Genomic DNA, 22,862 nt, shown 5'->3' on the forward strand with positions numbered 1-22,862 from the left:
TGAATCTGAACCACTTGTTACAACAACTAGAAGTTTATTTCAGCATCCATCATATCGAGGAGGGACAAAAGATCTCATTCACGTGGTTGAAATTAGAGGGCCACACACTGACTTAGTGGGAGAACCACACGGAAACCCTGAGGTTGGAGGGAGAAATTACAGTGACTAAGCGGGAGGATTTCAAAACCATCATTAAGTCACATTTTATCCCATTAGGTATGTGCAAGACCAGTGGATCCAGTGGCATTAATTCAGGCAAAAGTCGGGCCAAAGTGTGTAGGAGTACATCATAGAATTCAGAAAGATGGCTATAATGTTGGGTATATCTCCAAAGAACCTAGATGTAGTCCTTAAGTATTTGGGGGGTCTGCATTGCCATCTTCATGAGAAAGTGATGTTGTTCAAGCCAAAATTCGTGAATGCGGCTTGTGTACAGACACAGTACCTAGATAAAATAGGCCTGAAAAGAGCAGAATCAAGTGGATCGAAGCAGAAGGAGCAACAAGAAGCTTCTAAGGAGGGGAAGAAGGAGAAAAAAGGGGGAAAAGATAAAAATACGACGACCACAACACACTAGTGAAAAGATCCTAGAAACCATTGCAACCACTGCAACATTGATGGCCATACGGAGGAGAAGTGCTGGAACTTGCAACCAGAGCTAAACCCGAAGAACAAGAAGAAAGATAATAAGAAGAAGAATCTCATGGCCACTGATTCGAGCAACCAAGTTTAAAGCAACTTGGACATGGATGAGAAGATCATTTGTACATTAGTGCAAAAGGAGGTGAATCTGAGTATCCTTCAACAACAGGAAGAGAAAGAAATGACCAAACTCTTCCATATAAAGATATAGGTCAAGAAGACAAAGTTTTATGCTGTGTTTGGCTCAAGATCGTAGGTGAATCTCATTGCAATAGATCTGGTCAAGAATTTGGGGCTGGAATTTTGTGATCATCCAAACCCATATCCACTAGGATGGGTAAACAAGGATGCAGAGCTGAAGGTAACAAAATTGTGCAAAATTAGATTTCCTATTAGTGTTGATTTTATTGATGAAGTAGATATGGATGTGATTCCCCTTGATGTTTGTGGAGTAGTGTTTTAGAGTCCATACATGTACATGTGTGATGCAATATTCACGAGGAGAGCTAACCACTACCGACTTATCAAGGATGGAAAATCTTTCGTCATTGTGCACAAAGGAAAGTCAAAAACTTCACTCATAAGTGCCAACCAAGCCAAGAAATTATTCGGTTCTAGCAAGAAGTATGTTTTATTATTTTTAAGAGAAATTCAGTCTAAGGAGGAGTCAATAAGAGGCAAGGCATCCCTACAGGGGTGTAATAAGAAACAAAAACAACAATTCGAGTTGTTACAAGCATACAAGGATGTGTTCCGAGAGCCTAAAGGGTTACCACCTAAGAGAGAAGTGGAGCACGAGATCTAGCTATTTCTAGACTCCCTAGTGACAAATATTGGGTTGTACAGGCAGTATGTTATAGAAGCAAGTGACTCTAAGGAAACAATTGCGAAAACTATTGGAACAAGGTGTCATTCGACCGAGTACATGACCATGTGGGTCACCTGTCATCATTGTGCCAAAGAAGGATGGGACTTGGCGGATGTGTATAGATTAAAGGGCGTTGAATAAAATCATGCTCAAGAACAGATACCCCCTACCCAGGATAGACGATCTACTAGATTAGTTGCAGCAAGAAAAGTGTTACACCAAGTTGGACTTGAAGTCTAGATATCACTGGGTTAGAGTCAAAGAAGAAGATACATGGAAGGCCGCCTTCAAAAACAGACAAGGTTTGTATGAGTGGTTAGTTATTCCATTTGGCCTATGTAATGCACCGACTACATTGATGAGATTAATGAATGATATATTGCGCCCTTTTATAGATTCATTTGTTATTGTCTATCTAGATGATATACTAGTATATAGTGCTACTTGGGAGGAGCATATTTCACATTTGACGTAGGTGCTGGAAACATTGAATAAGCACCAACTGCTAGTAAATCTCAAGAAGTGTGAGTTTGCGTAGCAGTTTTTGGTGTATCTAGGGTATGTGATTGGTAGAGGAGAGATGAAGATAAATCCTTCCAAGATGGAGGTGATCATGAAATGGTCGGTGCCTACTGATGTTTCTAAGGTCAGTATTTTCATTAGAGAAACATAGTACCTGAAGAAATTCATAGCCTCATTTTCAGTGGTAGCAACAACGCTCCATGCCATAACAACAAGTGGCAAGAATTTCTAGTGGGGAAAAGGTCAACATAAGGCTTTTGAGGAGCTAAAGAAGAAGATCAGTCAAGCACCAGTTCTGGCATTACCAAACTTGTAGTATCCCTTTGAAGTGGAGACAGATGTGAGTGGGTATCCTATGGGAGTTGTCTTGATGAAAGGAGGAAGGCCCGTTTGCTACCATTTTGAAGTATTTCATGGTGCAATTCTTAACTACCCTACCTACAATAAGGAGATCTATGCCATGGTGCAAGTTGTGAAGAAGTGGAAGCACTATCTGATGGAAAAGGATACAATAATCCACATAGATCACTAGTCGTTACAGTACCTCTAAGCCCAGAGTAAGCTACAACAGACCAGGCATTACAAGTGGATGGGGTTTTTACAACAATTTCATTTGGTGATCAAGTATAAGAAGGTAGTACAAAAAATTTGGTCAATATGCTTTCAAGGCCACCCACATCAAAGATTACATCTTTGGGGACTCTTATGCACATGGACCCATTCACCCACGATGCATACAGAGAGGCATATTCAGACGATGAGGAATTCAAGGAGGTGTATCAACAGTTGCAGAGTCAGAGTCGTGTGCACGATGGCGACAACACCGTTGACTACCATCTCCAGGATGGGTTGCTCTACAGGATGGATAAGCTATGTGTTCCAAAAGGTGAGCATTTATAGCTGATTAGAGAGGTTCACACCTCCAAGGTTGAAGGGAACTTTGGTGTAGGGAAGACTGTGGCTAACTTGTATAGGTATGTGTATTGGCCCAAGATGCAAGAGCATGTAGCTATGTTCATAAGAGGATGCATACTTTGTTGTACCATCAAGCCTAGTAATAGAAAACAAGGTTTATATCATCCCTTACCTGTACCTACTCATCCTTGGGAAAGCATTTCCATGGACTTTGTGGGAGGTTTACCGACAACCAAGAAGGGACATGTCTACCTTTTCATGGTAGTTGATAGGTTCAACAAGATGTGTGTTTTGATGCCCTATAAAAAGACCATCAGCTAACAAGAAGCATAAAACTTTTCTTTGGATAGGTCTAGGTGCACTTTGGGATACCAAGGAGCATCATTTCATATAGGGACAAAATATTTCTCAGTGCATTCTGGACTACATTGTGGGAGAAGATGGACACAAAGTTGAAAAGATCTACAACATTCCATCCACAAACATATGGGTAGACAGAAGTATTCAACAAGACTTTGGTGTAGCTTTTGAGGGGATACAACTAGAAACATCTAAAGACCTGGGATGAAAATATGGTATATATACCACATTATTATAATAGAGCAGTCCACACTTCTAGAAGAAAGTCCCCATTTGAGACTTGTTTTGGATATTTTCCTCCTTCACCTTTGGATATTGCATATGGGCAGCAAGGAGGAGTGAGGGAAGATCTTACAGTAGATGCTTTGAGGGCTAAATTTTTTATAAATAAGATGAGGCAGATCCATCTACAGGTACAAGAAACACTACAAAAGTCACAGGAGAAGCATAAGGCCAAGAATGATCAACACAAAACAAAGAATCATCCATGGTGGGAGACAAAGTATGGCTACAGTTGAACAAGGAGAGGCTGCAGGGGCTTGGAAAGAAAATTAAGGCTCTAAGGTATCATACCTTTGAGATACTGGAAAAGGTGGGTAATAATGCCTATCGACTTAGTTTACCACCATATATGCACATTTATTCAGTTGTGAATGTAGATAATTTGAAACTCTATGAGCCTTCCATGCTAGATCATGAAGATGAATAAGTCCTACCTTTTATGGAGGATTTGGCACCAGATGCTCAGGCAGAGTTGACAAAAGATATAGTTTTGAAGAAGAGGTAAAAAACTACAAGACAGGGGCAACATTAACTTTCGAAGATTGGGTTTAAGGGATAACTTCTAGGCAAAGCTAAATGGTACACCAGAGAGAAGGTGGAGGAAAAATTTCTTCACCTCACTCAATAAAATCTTTTGGGGACCAAAGGCCTCTCAAAATGGGGAGGTGTGATTTGAATTATATCATTATATTGTTTTTCATCCATCTCAATGCATTTGGAGTGGAAAAAGTGGAAGAATCGACTCATAGGAAGAAGTTCGTCAATCAGAGTCTGTATGCAAAAGTTATGCCACTCAGAAGTCGACCTTCCTGTTTTCACACCTATAGTTTGGGAGGATGTCACATCAGCCCCCATTATTCAAGGAAAAGGGGATAGCCACGTGTTTGTGATGTAAAATACTCTATAAGATTCTATTTTATAACTCTAGTTAAGAGTTGATGTAGTCAAACTCAACCACTAGTAGGATATCAGGCTGTGTTATAACCAGGCCACTAGGAGGAAGAGGCATTCCATTCTTTCGAGAGAATTTTGTTCCATAACTGAGAAAATATAGCCAGGAGAAATAGGAGGTAGAGCACATAGAGAAGATATGTGCACTGTAGCAGCTCATGGTCGACATGAAACACTTATTTGTACCTACAACCATATTTCTAGACAGAGAAAGAGAGCGAAGTGGCCTCACCTTCTTGCTGGGTTTTCTCTCGAAATGGTTTACCAGAGAGCATGTCTTGTGTCTTATGTATGTGTGAGCTTATTTTGTCATTCGCTACTTATCTGCATAATTTTCATTCGCACGCATGCACTAATTATAGTAAAATCTATAGATCTAGAATTTTAATAAAACTGTAATAGTGTAAAAATATGGTATTTTAATATATTATTATCAGATCCGTTGTGACGAACTGTCGAGTGGAATATCTACGAAATTTTACGGGTCACATTTAGATGAATATTTTGGGAACCAAAAGACTCCCAAAATGGAGAGGTGTGATCTGGATTGAATCATTATATATTTTTTCATCCATATGGATTATTTTAGAGTGGAAAAAGTGGAGGAATTATCTCATAAGGTCATTTTTACTCATGGGACCCAGTTTGGCAGATTGGGGTCTAAAAATTTTCGAGAGAATTTTGAGGCATTAAATGACATTTTTTGGGGGGTAAACTTTGCATATTTTACATAACACCCTTTTTTCCTATTCCACACACAAATACATTTCCAATGAAATAAGAATAGCCTCAAATGGAGTTTGTATGCAAAAGTTATGCCACTCAGAAGTTGACCTTCTAGTTTTGACCACCATAATTTGAGAGGATGCCATGTCAACTCCCATTACTCATGGAAAATGGGCTAGCCATGTGATTGTTATGAAGAAGAATATAGAAGAGTCAATATTTTAACTCTAGTTAAGAGTTAAAGGTGTCAAACCTAACTATTAGTAGGTTATCAGGCTATGTTATAACTAGACCACTAGGAAGAAAATGGGTTCCCTTCCTTTTGAGTGAATTTTTGCTCCATAAATGAGCAGCGTAGTTGATATGGATAGGGAGAGAGCACAAAGAGAGTCTTTGTGCATTTTGGTATCCCACGGGCCACAAGCCTTATTTCTTTGTACTTGCATCTATTTTTTATTCAAAGAAAGAGAGAAAAGCGACCTTACTTCTAGTTAGGTTTTATCCTGAAAGGGTTTCCTAGGATATATCTTGTGTCAATTGTAGTTTTTGATTTTTCATTTCACTATTCTCTATTTCCTTAATAATTATAATTTGCACGCATACCCAATAAACAATAATTTACAGATCCAGAAATCTAAAGAGAAATAAACCCTCATAGTGAATATTTCATATTTTTAAGTATAATTTTATCAGATATGTTGTCACAAACTAATTAGTGGAATATCCACGATAGTTTATAAATCACTTTTTCTACTCATATCATCAGTTTATGTTCATCTTTAAATCATCATTAGAGAGCACTTATACTTTGCAGAAGACTTCAACCTCTATCTAGATTCGAAATTGTTCCAGGAACTGCTTTGAGTGAAGTTCCAAAGTTGGTGGGAAGTCTTAAACTACCACCAGTAGAATAATCTGACTTCTGCTACATCATTTGGTTTCTGTAATTTCTTAAATCACCATTTTACAAAGAACATCTAGCCATTGGAAGATGGACACCTTTGTATTCTAGCTCTCTTCTTGGACTCATATACAACCCTTAGGATTAAGGGGGGAATTTTGGAAACATAATCCTTTAGGGTTATGTGAATTTAGCACATTCACTTGAGTGGAAGGTGAAACGACTCAAGTGAAGGTCAACAGTGATGAGAAATCCAAGAGACCTCTTGGAAGATGAAAACCAATGGTCAGTAAAATTGTATTAATGTGTATCATATGAATGAGAAATAAATATCACATTCATTTAAATCTTATCTATTTTAGTGAGTGTGTTCAACTAATCCAAAAAAGACTGTCTTTGCAGTAAATGAAAGTAATATTTCAGGTTTTATTATGTCAAAATATGGTATTATGATTGAACTTTAAATAGCTAAAACGATTTCTCAAATTACTTTCCCACATAATAAAAAATCAGTGTAATCATTCTCGGGAAATATTAATTTTGTGAGAAGGTTTGTCCCAATTTTTGCAGAAATAGTCAATACACTTTAGAACATGATTAAAAGAAATGCCTTATTTAAATGGAATCATAATAATAGAATAATATTTTAATTCTATTAAAAAAGATATAGCATGGGATCATGCATTGAAGAGTCCAAATTTTAGTAAATAATTTATTTTATATACTTTTGTTAGTGATTCATAATTTATTGCAGTATTGATTCAAAAGAATGTAGAGGGTAATGAGGTTCCCATTTCATTATGAGTTTAGGATTGTAGGGTATTGAGTTAAACTATCTTGAGGTTAACAAACAAGAATTCCCTATTTTCAGAGTAGTGAATAATTTTAGACCATATCTCCTACCAAATCTTTCGAGTTTTCACTTGTCTAGAAATAACTAGGAGATAAAAGGGTGAACTATATGACTACATTCCAAGAATTTATTTTATCTACTTTTGTTAGTGATTCATCATTTATTGCAGTATTGATTCAAAACAATGTAGAGGGTAATGAGGTTTCCATTTCATTATGGGTTTAGGATTGTAGGGTATTGAGTTAAACTATCTTGAGGTTAACAAACAAGAATTCACTATTTTCAGAGTAGTGAATAATTTTAGACCATATCTCCTACCACATCTTTCCAGTTTTCACTTGTCTAGAAATAACTAGGAGATAAAAGGGCGAACTATATGACTACATTCCAAGAATATGATCTAGAAATCAGGGATGCAAATATTTTTGAGAGTAAGGACTTTGCAAGCTAGTAATTGAATCTGAGGACTCATAGATAGATGAAGAATGAAGTTGGGAATGTTGAAATTGTAGCAATACAAGGCTTCATTTGACTTGTGCCTTAGCTAAATGGAGAAGTTTGATTTTCCACGTCAGCATGATGTCTTGGATTGTAGTTAGTTGGGGTGACATGGCCTTGTCTCCTAGTTAAATCAATAAATTCGAGTTTGTAGGCTAGAAGTAGAGTTGTGCATGGGTTGATTGCCAAAATCTAGCAATCTAGTGGAGTTATTTTTAGTTAAACAAAGTTATTTGAGCTCTTGTCATTAGTAGAGTCAATAGGAGTTCAATTGAGTAGTTATAACAATTGTTAACTCACTGATCTCTTAGTTAGCTAGTCAATCTACTAAAACTATCCCTAGTCATGCATGGAATTCAAATTTCCTAGTTTGAGTGGAGGAAAAGGCATCATTGTAATTATAAATTGTATACTAGTTGAGTGTACAATTATTGTATGTAGTAGGTGAGGAATTCTCTTGGGATTGTGAAAGCAAATAAGAGCTCTTCCTATTCTTTAGGAGCATGAATTGTGCAAGGAAATAGGATGAAGCAAAAGGTCTATTTTGGCTAAGTATTGGCCAAAGCAGACACAAGAGGAGATCAATATTGCAGTGCAAATTGAGATTCAAGGATTGAAGTAATCATTGTAATTGATCATTGTCTCATCTCATATAATACAAACATAGGAGGGTTTTTTCCCTGTTGGGCTCCCCAGAAAAATACTATTTTCATTGTGATTGAATGATTGCATGTGTTTCTATTATATGTTTTCCCTTCCACAGATTGAGTAGAAGAAATTTGTGTTTATTGATCTCAGTCTGATTTCATTGGCAACTGCAAATTTTTAGTTATTCCTACATGGTATTAGAGCTATTGAAAACTACATAAAAACTAGGTTCCATATCTTCTCTTAGGGAGATTTCTAATAACATAGTTCTGTGGTGCAAATTTCTTCAGTGTAGGAACAATGTATTTCTATGGGTTGAGGCTTGAGTATTCATTTGAGGGAACTTCGAATTTCATTGCTTGGAAAGATAAAATGGAAGTTGTGATAGATGATAATGGAGTATTGGAGTACACACAAACTGATATTCCAAAACTAGTAGCATCATATGCACAACAGTTGGCTCAGTGGAAGAAAGACACAACAAATTCCAGGAGGATTATTATTGAGGGAGTCAAACGTCACGTGGTTTCAAATTTTCATGGCAAGGAGACTCCATTTTAAATGTGGAAAGCCCTCATATATCTATTCCAAAGCAATCGTGATGTCAGGAAATTGGCATTAAGAGATAAGCTCAAGAACATTAGAATAGGTAAAAATGAAACTGGTGTTCAATACCTATCCAGATTCACTCAGGTGAGAGATGAACTTGGAGGAGTTGGAGAAAATGTGCCATCATCTGAAATTGTGATCTTAGTACTCCTTGGTCTTCTGAATTCCTTGCACAACTATCAGGATTCAGTTAATGGAAGAGACAAGCTTCCAAGTTGGGAGAGACTTTTTGTCTGGCTTGGTGCAGGAGGAGATTAGAAGAAACAATAGAGATGGTGTCACATCTAGAGCTAATGAGGAAGAATATTGTGCTCTATTTGGAAATGTAGAAATTAATAGAAATTTTCTACTACTAATGAATTCAAACTAAAAACAAGAGATTACAATTTTCCTCTACAATTATGCATAATGAAGTTCACAATTTAGAAACACGTGCAATGTCATGAAATTATCAAAACCACAAAAACACAATGATTTATAGGGGAACCCAACTAGGAAAAACCCCTCTGCTACTTTTCATTAATCAAATGAGAATGGGAAACTATTACAATGTCTTGCTTCAACTTTGAAGCACACCCTACACTGTAAACATGTTCTCCTGTTGACTACCATTCTTTGGACAACACTTAGCCAATTCAAGGCTCTAGATTCCTCCTATTTCCTTGCGCAATTACGGAGAAATTGAGCTCCTAAAGAATAAGTGAATTCCCTATTTCCATGCACTATTCCCAAGGAATAGATCACTTGCTTAATTTCCAAGCATGTACACTCAACTAGTATACAATTGATGATTACAATGTGCCTTTTCCTCCACTCCAACTAGACAATTTGAATTCCATGCATGTCTTGGCTATTTTTAATTGATTGACTAGTTTAACTGAGAGATCAATGAGTTAACAACAGTTCTACTACTCAACTAACTTTCAACTGACTCAATTAATTACTTGAGATCAGTTAACCAAGTTCAACTGACTCAATTAATTACTTGAGATCAGTTAACCAAGTTCAACTGAAAATAATTGAACTAGATTGATAAATTTTAGCAATTACTACATGCACAACTCTACTCCAAGTCGATAACTCTAATTTACTATTTTAACTAGTAGATAAGGCCATGTCACTTTAGCTAACTGCAATCCAAGTCATCCTGCTGATGTGGAAAATCAAATTACTCAATTTGACTAAGGCACAAGTCAAATTGAGCCTTTCTTGCTACAATTTCTAACACTCCCTCTTAGCAAGAAAGGGATTTTGCACTACCCCCATCCTGCACCCTTGGAATTCAAATTTGACTCTTGGTAATACCTATATCAAGATATCTGGATCCTGCTCCTCAGTTGGAATGTATTGTAGCATCATAATTCTCCTCTGCACAAGTGAAGGAACCTAATATCATTGTGCTTGGACCTGTCATGAAATAATGGATTCTCAGAGAGTTTAATACAACTCTGATTATCATAATAAATCACTATTAATTACATTTCTTGACGAAAAAGAAACACAAGTATTTTCCTTGTCCATATGGCCTCACATGTTTCTTGACTTGTATCCATGTATTCAACCTCTGCTGAGTTGAGTGCCACGGACCTCTATTTCATGATATACCAGGAAATACCTGTAGACACAACATTGAAGATAACATCTGATGTACGTTTCCTTGCTGATTGACTCCTTGCCCAATCTGCATCAGTGAAGCCTTAGAGCTTCACTCCCTTTATCCTCTTGTACCATAACCCATATTTGGTTGAGCCTCTGAGGTATCATAATGCATGCTTTGCTGCCCTCCAATACAACTTGGTAGGCTTCACTATGGCTTGACTCAACTAATTAATTACATAGCATATGTCGGGCCTTGTGTTCACTAGATACATCAAGGATCCCGCAAGCTTCCTATAGATGGTAGCATCTACTGCCTCTCCTGAAGAGACATTCTCCTTCCTCTACTTTGTAGCTAGAGGTGTGTCCATAGGCTTGGATTTATCCATGTGAAATCTCTGAAGTATTCCAGAGGCATACTTTCCATGACTGACAAACAACTCACCATCACCCTGCCATACTTCCAACCCAAGGAAGTAATGCATAAAGCCCATGTCTTTCATCTCGAATTCTCTTGCAAGGTCCTCCTTGCAAGAGTGGATCAACTTCTCATCCCCTGTAAGTATCAAGTCATCAACATACAATACAAAGATAATAAACTTGCGATCTTCCACAATGTGATAGAGGTTGGAACCTGCTTCACTTTTGGTGAAACCCAATCCATTGAGATATGTGCCAATATGAGTGTACCATGCTCGGGGTGCCTGCTTGAGACCATACATAGCTCTTATGAGTCTACACACGTGTCTCCCTATCACATATATCAAATCCCTTTGGATGCTCTATGTAAATTTCTTCCTTAGCAACACCATTGAGGAAGGTAGTCTTCACATCCATTTGGTGGATCTTCCACCCCATCTGCCCAGCTAATGTTAGAATGGTTTTGATAAATGAATATATTTCCACTAGGGAAAATGTTTCCTTGTAGTCCACTCCTTATACCTATGATATGCCTTTGGCAACAAATTTGGCCTTGTACTTCTCGATGCTCCCATCAGCTGCATGCTTCACTTTGTAAATCCATTTGGAACTAACCATTGACTTGTTTTCTGGTCTCAACACCACCTCCCATACATTTTTCTTCATGATGGAGTCATACTCCTCCACCATGGAATCTACCCACACTGGTTGAGAAACTACTTCCTCAAATGAAGAAGGCTCTAACTCAATAAGTTATGTAATGAGAGCCATATAACAAGTGTATATACTTTGTGATCTCTTCCACCCGCGAAAAGATGTAGGAGCTCCCACATGATCCCATGCATCCTGTACCAATCTGTCAACTGCTCTAGTTCTCTTCCTCCCCTCTCTAGAATATTTTGGTTGGGTGGGTTCCTCCAATTAGCCTCATGTCTGCTCCTCCACATGTGGCTACTCCACAACATCCTGAAGCTCTGCATGAAGCTCCTCCTTTGGAGCTAGAATCTCCTTCTCTGGTGGGATGCTCAACTCTTGATCTAGAGAGAATATCATAGACTTCTCCTCATCAAATTTGACATCTCTCCTCATCACTATTACCCTAAGTGAGGGAAAATACACCCTATAGCCATGTGGAGTCTTTTTGTCTAATACAAAGACTCCCATCTTAGCTATAGGCTCCAAAAATTCGAAAATGAGATACATTTGGCTTCCTCCCAGAGAAAGCTTCTTCAGGTGTGATCATGCCAAGTATTCTATGAGGGCTTATGTTTTGCAAATAAACTATTGTGTTGCATGCTTCTACCCATAAATGTAATGGACGCCCTTGATCATGTAACATGGCTCTTGTTTGTCCCACTATGCTTATGTTCTTCCTTTCATCCACCCCATTTTTTTGTGGGTCATGGGGTCCTATCAGTTCTCTTATAACACCTTAGTTGGCACAAAAATACTTGAAGGTGTTAGAAACAAATTCTCCTCCATTGTTACTTCTCAGGGCTTTCAATTTTTTACCAAACTCCTTTTGAACCAATGCTTTTAATTCAAAAAATTTGGAAAGCAATTCATCCTTTTTTCTCATGAAAAAAATCCAACATTTTCTAGAAAATTCATCAACAAAAATTACATAATACCTATGTTTTGTTATAGAGGTTATAGAGAAGGGTCCACATACATTAGAGTGGACTCGCTCCAAGGTTTCTCCCACTCTACTATCTCGGCCCTAGAAGGTGGATTCAACATATTTCCATAATGTGCATCCCTTGCAGACATCATGCTGGTCAAGGATGCATTTCAGAAGACCATTAGTAATCTGTTGCATGATTTTTAAGGCCCCATGGTGTAAGTGTCCCATGAGCTTATGCCAGAGTTCTCCAACATCTTGACTCTGCCCATTTTCTGCATTACTACTCATTATAGTGCAAGCTTCCACCTCAAGTTTGTAGATATTTTCACTCTTACTCCAATCTGTTTCACTTTCCTGGTAGCTACATGTCTCAGGAAGGCTTTTACTGAAAACTACACCATAACCTCTATCCCCAAAGACATCTATAGAGATCAAATTTTTCTTCAGCCCAGGTACATACATAACATATTTCAGATGAAGATGGGAGCCTAACCCCTTCTTAAAGGTTACAGTTCCAATTCCTTTGGTATTGTACCTCCCATCATCCCCAAGTTCTATGTGCATCTGAAGATCCTTCTCCTCTAGGATATTGAATAATTCTTTGCATCCTGTCATAAGGAACAAGGCACCTGAATCTAGATACCACACACTCCCCATTACAGTGCTTTCCATGCATGCAATTAGGGTGAAGTTTAATTCGAATTGTGAGGCAATTGCTTCACCTCCTGCTCCTCCTGAAAGGATTCTTGTTAGACTTCTTGTGTGGACACTTTGTTGCATAGTGTCCATATTTGTGGGAGTGAAAACATTTGATCTTGCTTAGGTCATTCTTATTGCCATTGTTCTGGATAGACTCTGTCTTTCTTTGGGCCTTCTTTCCCTTTCCAACCAAGTCAAAATTCTCTTCCTCCTCAACTTTGGATGTTACTCCATCTCTGGTGCTCCTTCGAATTTCTTCCTGCACCAAATTAGACCAAAGTCTCTCCCAATTTGGAAATTTGTCCCTTCCATTTACAGAGTCTTGGTAGTTGTGCTAGGAGTTTGGAAAGCCAATAATATCTAGGCTCACTAGCTCGGATCAGGAAACATTTTATCCTACTCCTCCAATTTCATCTCGAACCTAAGTGAATCTGGAGAGATAATATGGAATGGTTTCATTTTTCTGCAATCGAAAGTTTTTTTTTATCTTGTCCCTCAATGCCAATTTCCTAACATCATTGTTATTTTTGAATAACTCAGTGAGGGTATTCCACATAGAAAATGGAGTTTCCTTTCCATGTAAATTCCAGACTATGTTATCTCTCACACCCTCTAGGATGATCCTCCTGGCTTTTGTAGTAACCTTCATCCACTGGGCTAACTGTTGTGCATCTGACACTGTTGGTTTTGGAATGTTAGTTTTGGTGTACTCCAACACTCCATTATCATGAAGTACAACTTCCATCATTTCCTTCCAAGCTATGAAATTCGAGGTTACCTCCAGGGCATACTCCAATCTCAATCCGTTGAAAGACATTTTACCACAAGGAATAAAAATTACTTCACTAAATTTGCAAATCGAAATTTTTGAACGAGAATATCTATGACTGGTTTCTATTGTGTTTCCAAGCTCTTGTAGAATGTATAAATTAATATAAATTTGCTACTACTGATGAATTCAGATTGAAAAAAAAGAGTACAAATTTCCTCTACAATTTTGCAAAATGAAAATCACAATTTAGAAACACATGGAATGGCATGCAACTATCAAAACCACAAGAATACAATGATTTATAGGGGAACCTAAATGGGAAAAACCCCTCCATTGCTTTTCATTAATCACATGAAATGATAAACTATTATATTGTCTTGATTCAACTTTGAAGCACACCCTGCACTGTAAACATGTTCTCCTATTGACCGTCCTACTCTGGCCAACACTTAGTCAATTCAAGGCTCCAACTTGCTCCTATTTCCTTTGAAATTTTAGATAAATTGAGCTCCTAAATAATAGGGGAATACCCTACTTCCTTGTGCAATTCCCAATGAATAGATCACATGTTTAATTTTCACATCCTATACTCTCAACTAGCATACAAATGATGATTACAATGTGCCTTTTCCTCCACTCTAGCTATAAAATTCGATTTCCATGCATGTATGGGCTAGTTTTAGTTAATTGACTAATGTAACTGAGAGACAAATGAATTAACAATAGTTCTACTACTCAACTAACCTTCAACTGACTTAATTAATTACTTGAGCTCAATTAACTAAGTTCAATTGAGAATAACTAAACTAGATTGCTAAATTTTAGCAATTACTACATGCACAACTCTACTCCAAGCCTATAACTTGAATTTATTGATTTAACTAGTAGACAAGGCCATGTCACTCTAGCTGGCTGAAATCCAAGTCATCCTTTTGATGTGGAAAATTGGATTACTCAATTTGACTAAGGCACAAGCCAAATTGAGCCTTTCTTGCAATCCAAGTCATCTTGTTGATATGCCTATTGTTTCATTCGATTTTGTGCTAGAGTGAGATTATCCTTTAAGAGTTGGAGAACTTGTTGTTGATTCTTGATGTGATATTCCACTACTTGATCCTTAGAATTTTCTCTTAAATATGAAGTGATGGATAGTGGATGATATCCATAAAGTGCCATAAATGGGGTCGTTTTTTCTGCAGTGTGGAAGGAAGTGTTACACCACCATTCAACCAAAGGTAACCACTTGACCCATTATGTTTGTTTATCAGATACAAAGCAATGAAGATATCCTTCCAAACATAACATAGTTATCGATCAAACGGGAACTATTACCTCAAAACGGGTACTTGAGCCCAAAAATCCCCAAAAAACATGAAAAACAACCAAAAAATAAAAAGTGTTGATTCTGCATCACCATTTTTTTTTAGAGTAAAATTTCAATATTTTTAAAAAATAACAGTAAAAAACAATAAAAGCCATTTTGTTTGGTGTAAAAACACCTTCAAATAAAAAAGTGTTGATGCCGGAATAACGTTTTTATTTTTATTTTTCAGTGTACATTTTCAACATTTTTTAATAATGACGTTAAAATTAAAATATCATGACTCTGGAAAACTTTAAATTTCCAACGATTTTCAAGCATGACATTAATGAAAAAATATCACATCTTTGAAAAGCCTTAAGATTCCAACGATTTTTAAGCATAACAATAAATTTAAAATATCACTTCTTTGAAAAACCTTAAAATTCCAACATTTTTCAAGCATGGTGCTAAGAAAAAATATTTATAACTGTTTTCAACCATAACATTAAAGATAAAATATCACCACTTAGAAAAACATTAAAATAACAATTTTTCAACCATGGAATTAAAACCAAATATTATGACTACAAAACAATCTTAAGTTCTCAAAATATTTCAAGCATGGCATTATGGAAAAAAATTATGACTAAGAAAAAATTTAAAAATGAAGACCTAAATGAAAGAGTTATTATACCAAGAGTAATTTTTTAAAAATGCTAAATGTATAGCGATTTTAAAATCTCAGCGTAAGACAACTTGATACATTGCATTTTTTTTTTTAAACAACTATCAAATTGTAATTAAAACTTAAAGACCAACCATGAAATTAACACATTGTGGGGAAGACTCGATTCATTATAACGAAAACTTTAAAATCAACTAACAAATTGCACATAATGGGATCAGGTTGCTAGACAAGCATCGACACAGACCCAGGCTTTGTGAACATACATAAATTCTAATGAAGAATCCAATCCTGGTAGACGATCTTGGTTCTCGAATGGCGAAGACCTAGTTCAGCTCGACCGCTGTGGCTTCCATGGTAGTCAGGGGGGCCTAACTCTGCGGGGTTGACCGCTCTCATTCCCTGCCTCCTTTGCTGACTCTTTTACATTAACCCCTCCTGGTCTGGTTTACTCACCGTCACAGTCTCAACGATTTACTGTGCTATTGTGGTTAACCTCCGTTTTGACTATCACTCCCTTGCTGTTTCGCCGACAGACCCGCCATTTCCCGATGGATGCGAAAGACCTCGTGGACTACAAGGCAGACCCCAATCCCGACCAAGCCATATGGACTCTTTCGCATCCTGAACCTGAACCTGGTCCCCGGTCTGCCAGTATTCACCTGCTGCCAGATGCCCGGTCCAAGCCTTACCACCCACGCTCCACTGGCAAACTGCCTCCGCCTGCTGTTCATTTTGAAGACCTCTCGGGGTTAGACTCCCCGCCTCTATCTCCGGCTACCCTTAACTTGTTGGGTACTTGCCTTTATTCATCTCCTACATTTGATTCACCCTTGGAACAACCTCTAACTTTCTCCATGCCCTTGACCGCGCCATCATCCTCTTGCATTCCGGCTGGACCCTCCAACCCCCACAACCTTGTTCACTCCTTTACTCCCCCTGTATCTTAAACCCTAACTCGCCGATTCAGTCTGGGGGCTTCAGCTCCCCCATACTTAACCCTAAATCTACTCTGTCAATGCCCCACAGCACTTCTTAGGATTGCCAGAGTTTTCTAAGAGAGCATCCCACAGGCTGCCGCACAGATAAGCCGAAAAAGGGCTGGTGCCTCAAGGTAGTTGATACAGACATGAACCTGACCTTCGACGAGGATGTTCCGATGGGAGATGTATCTAAGAAGGCGAATAAGGTCTTAGTCCGACGTGTGCGAGGTAGGAACTATTCTGTTGAGTGCCTTTGTCGCTGGACTATGGAGATTTGGGGCTCCCTTGCTGAAGGAACTCCCCACTATCAGGGTTTTGGCACATGGTTGGTTTGCCCTCTGATTCCATAGAGAAGAGTACACAGATTGGATCCTATCTCGCTTTTGGCACATTGAGATGGCCCCATTCCTCCTTAAGCGATGGGATCCCTTGTTCGACCCGGAACGAGAACAGTTGGGAGCGGGACCTATCTGGGTTTTTCTGCCCGGTTTACCCATGCAATTTTGGATCCCTCAGGTCTTCAAGCACATAGGCGATGCCCTGGGGACATATCTTGAACATGATTAGTCCTACGAGAAGACCGGAATCATGACTATGGCTAGGATTCTTATTCACCTTGATACTAGGGAGGGCCTGGAGGAGAAAATTACCCTTCACTGGAGGCATTTCTTGCGCAGATAGATCCTAGAATATGAAGGAGTGCCATTCTGCTGCCGAAGATGTCACAATGTGGGACACCTGTACAAGGATTTTCCGCTACTCTCATCACCAGTTCTGGAGGTTGCTTGCGGGGCCAAACACCGTTTGTCAGAAGGTTTGAACATGGATGAATAGCTAACTGGACAAGCCGCAACAAAGGACACAGATGGAGCCTTGACTCAGCAGACAAAAATTCCAAGGATGTCATCTCCATCCCCTCCTCCGACGCGCTCGAAGTCTGCTGTGGGAGCAACACCTTCTACGGGTAATGCCTCTGTTCCTGTCTCCTTTGCTCTTCTTTTTAACAACGTTCGTGCATCTCTGCATATTTCCTCATCTCCTCCCGTCTCTCCCCCGATCCCTCTCCCTCCCTTAAAATGTGACATCGTGTCTCCTCCCCCATCATCTCAACTACACCTCTCTCTATTCGGGGGTTTATTCCCCTTATCCTCCCTTCCTCCTCTCCCTCTGCATCAGGACCCCATTCCTACAATCTGCGATCTAGACCTCTACACAGTATGCCTCTTCTTGGATTGGGTATTCCTCCCCCATCAGCCGAATCCAAGCCTACCAGAGGTAGACTGTCTAAGATTGCTAAAGCCATCCAATCTGTGGTGGCTGATGTAGCACGTGGCCGACAATCTACTATTGAAAGGGTACTTAGAGCATCAGAGCCCCTTGACTCTGTTCCCCCATGATCTTGCTTTCCTTCAATTGTAGGGGACTAGCCAACTCCAAAAAAATACTGGCTCTCAAATGCCTACTGAATAACTCCAGCTGTGACATTATTCTACCCCAGGAAACCCTCAGGCCTTCTGAAATGATTTCCCGAACCTTACTTTCCCTTCTCCCGGGATGGCATTTCCAAGGCTTGGATGCTGTGGGCAGATCCGGGGGACTTGCTATGGGCATCAATACCAAATCGATTAAAGTGATTTCCTCCCGGGGTGGGAAGGGCTTCTTGGGTATGGATGTTTTCGCTGGGAATCTGGGGAAAAATATTCATATCATGAACATCTATGCTCCCAACCAGAACATACTTGAATTTTGGAAATCCATCCTGGACAGTCCTCTTATCACCTGCTCCACCATCATAGGATGTGATCTTAATTTTTCCATAGGAAATGAGGAATCCTGGGGTCATCACTCTTAGATAGACCCTCTCTTTGATCAAATGGGATTACTACTGGAGAACCATGGACTCATTGATGTGCCCATGAACAAGAAAATTCCCATGTGGCATAATAGGAGAACAGGAGATGTGGCCCTGGAAAGAAGACTGGATAGATTTCTCATCCATGAAGAGCTCCTCCGAAGCCTCATCCTATACAAGCAATGGGTCGGCTCGGGTGGCCTGTCGGACCATTCCCCCATTTTTCTTCAAGTTTCGGGTCCTTCCAGGAAGCCTAGAGCCCCTTTCAAATTTAATTATGCTTACTTAAAAGACCCGGACTATATAAAGCTTGTCTCGGATTTCTGGCAAGCCCAACCCCCTCTGAGGGATCAGAGAGAGGCAACTGATTTCTGTGGGCTCCTAAACAAACTCAAAAGACTCACCATGTAGTGGTCCAAAAGGAAGAAAGAGAGGGATGAGCATAACCTGAAGGACATTGAAGAGCAAATTGCCTCCTTAACTGATGAAAATGGACGTGGTTTCCTATCAAATGAATCAAAACTTCACCTTGTTGAACTGGAAACTCAGAAATCTAAGATCCTATTGGAAAAGGAAGAGCTATGGAGGCTTAGAAGCAGAGCTATATGGTTACAAGCTGGTGATGGAAATACAAAATTCTTTCACAATTTCGCCAATGGTAGGAAAGCAAATAATACCATCTGGCAGCTGCCCATGGAACAAGAAGGTTGGGCCTCCACTCACTCCCAGCTAGCAAGGCTCGGGACAACTCACTTCAAAAGTCTGTTCAAAGCCCCCACAACTACCACTCTCCTTGATATCATCAATCTAGCAGGACATTTCCCTAGATATATGGACCCGGATGGTATTGAAGACCTCTTAAAACCTGTTTCTATGGGCGAACTAGAGGGCACACTTAAATGGTTTAAGAGAGATAAAAGTCCAGGCCTGGATGGCTGGCCTGTTGAATTTTATACTGCATTTCTGGATATTATTGGGCAGGATCTTCTTGCGGTCATTGAAGAAAGTAGGATCCTGGGCCGTATATATGCCCCCCTCAACTTCACTTATATTTCCCTAATCCCTAAATTTGACTCTCCTTCATCCTTCAATGATTTCCGGCCCATTTCTCTCTGCAATTGCCTCTACAAAATTATAGCCAAAATCATTGCTAACCGCATCAAGCCCATTTTATCTTATCATATCTCCCAGGAACAATTTGCTTTTCTTCACCACAGACATATCTAGGAAGCCATTGGCTCGGCTCAGGAAGCCCTTCATTCAATCAAACAAAAAAAACTCAAAGGGATGGCTCTCAAAATTGACCTATCAAAAGCCTTTGATAAAGTTAGCTGGTTATACCTCAGAATGATCCTCACTCATTTGGGATTTCCCCTAGCATTCACAAATTGGATCATGGGATGTATCACATCTGTATCATTTGTAATCCTCATAAATGGGTTTGCTACTCATTCCTTTCAAGCTGATAGGGGTATAAGGCAGGGATGCCCTCTATCCCCTCTACTCTTTCTACTGGTCATGGAAGGACTGAGTAAACTGATATATTCTGAGAAGAGATTGGGGAGGCTCAGGGGATTGAAGATCACTGAATAATTCACTCTGTCCCATCTCCTTTTTGTGGATGATATACTTATTTTCCTTAATGGAAGTGTTCAGGACATTAAAACCATGAATGAGGATTTAAAACTTTTTAGCAGTGCCACTGGGATGGAAAACAATAGGGGAAAGTCTACCATATCTTTCTCGGAATGCACTCAACAGGAAATGCAGCTCTTGCTTCAAAATTTTCCCTTCAAGGTTCTAGATCTAAAGGATGGACTGAAGTATCTAGGCTTCAGAATCAAACCTGATGGATACAAAATAACAGACTAGAATTGGCTTATTACAGAGGTGGAGAAAAGAATCAATATATGGTGTCATCGGTTCCTATCTAGGACAGGAAGACTGATTCTTATTAAAACAGTTTTGGAAGCTACCCTTGTGTTTTGGATGTCATTGGCATGGATCCCAAGAGGGATTCTTCACAGAATACAAAAAGCTTGCAGTCAATTCCTGTGGAGGGGGCGAAAGGAAGGGAAACTCTTTGCTTGGGTAAAATGGACCAAATCGCCACTCCAAAAAAATAGGGAGGCTGGGGACTAAAGCAACTTCCTGCCTTTGCTCAAGAGCTGGATGCTAAACAGGGGTGGCTTTTACTAAAGCACAAAAGTCTCTGGTCGGAGGTGATAGCTCACAAATATATCTGGCCCAGCACCATTATCGATTGGATTCGGTGCCCATCCTGGAGAAAAAAAGGAATCTCAGTCATATGGAGGGCCATACTAAATACTTTGCCCATTATTAAAGATGGTCTCATATGGAAAATAGGAAATGGTGCATCAGTTCGTATTGGGATGGATCCCTGGACCGACAGTGGGAACTCATACCAACTCCCCCCTGAGCTAATCACTTTTCTAAATAACAGAGGCATCACATACATTGAACAACTTGGGGACCATCACAACTCATCCATTTTGTTTCAAGCCTGGCACTCTGGTGAGGACTGGAACATTCCTATTGAATGGGACGGGACATGGAAAAACTATATTCAAGCCCTTACAGAGTCCCATGTCAGATTAAATGACGAGGAGGATGAGCTTATTTGGGGTCATTCAAAAAAGGGCCAATTCTCCTCAAAAGTGGGCTATGACATCATTATAGTTGATACAAAGCCGGAAAGCATGAAAAGTTGGTGGAAGTATATATGGAAATTGAAAGCACCCCTTTGCACAAGACTCCTGATGTGGTACATCCTCGAAAACAAAACACCCACTAGAACAAATCTAAGAAAGAGGGCTTTCACTAGACCTACTTGGTGCGTACTTTGCTACCAAGAGGAGGAATCGACAACATCTTTTTCTTACTTGCCTCATTACTAAGAAAATATGGGCTCAAGTTCTTACCTCACTAAATATAAACAAGATTTGGCAATGAGTCGACATTCCAAATGCTTGGGACTCGTGGTGGGGAGAAGCAACCGAACCAAAGACAAGAAATTTGCCCCTCCTAGTCTCATGGCATATCTGGCTCGGGCGTAACCTTATCATCTTCCAAGACAAGCCTGTAAATTGGAATATGGTTCCACCCAAAATATGCTCGGGATATGAGGAAATACCAACTGAAGAAAACAACAATAGACCCAGGATCATAACACAGGAGCTGATAGACAAGACAAAGCCTTGGGCATATTTCGATGGGGCTGCTCAAGCCCAGGGCTGCGAGGGTGGCATCCTATTCCATCTCACAGATGCACACTATTTCTAGATTAGCATGGGCTTGGGCCAAGGAACAAACAATTATGCCAAACTGATATCTCTTCGACACCTGATTTATTTTGCCATACTACAACAGTGCAGAGATATACAAATATATGGGGACTCAAAGAATGTGATAAATTGGTTTAACAACACTGCTACATGCTATGATTATACACTAAGATCTATTATGGATGAAATTGTTTTTTTAAAATGCATTTTGATCATATTTCATGCTCTCACATCTACAGGGAGCGAAATGAAAGTGCGGACAAGCTTTTGAAAGAGGTGACGAATCGTCCTATAGGAGAATGGCTGATTATTGAACATAGACCAGAAAGAACCTATCAGTTCTTCCACAGGCCATACATAGATAGGGATCTTCAGAGGGGGGACAACCCCTAATTTTCACAGCAATTTTGTTTATAAATACAAGCTTCTATAAAGATGTAAATAATAGTTTTTGTTCATGAACAATCATCACCTCTGGGTGATATTTTGGTAATTATTTCTGAACTACAACAACTGACTTTGGTCACAGTCTTGCATATGCTCAAGGGCATCTACAACATGTAATTTCACCAACTAATGAACTTATGATTTTTCTCCCTGGGAAAAAAAAAAAGCATAGACACAGACCCTACAAAAAATAATATATATATATATGAAAGATACATAAGAAAACAAAAATTCAAATATTGAAAAAAAAAGAAATAATAACAAGTAATTAAAAAAAAATCAAATATAAAAAATATATAGAAATGTAAATATTCAAATACAAGAAAAAAATAAAAATAAAAATAAAAATAAAAATTTTCAAATATTGAAAATAAAAATAACAAATAACAAATAATAAAACA

Source organism: Pinus tabuliformis, chromosome 8 (genome assembly GCF_031772625.1).
Source record: "Pinus tabuliformis cultivar Carrire ecotype Pingquan chromosome 8, CPIR1, whole genome shotgun sequence".
Taxonomy (NCBI): domain Eukaryota; kingdom Viridiplantae; phylum Streptophyta; class Pinopsida; order Pinales; family Pinaceae; genus Pinus; species Pinus tabuliformis.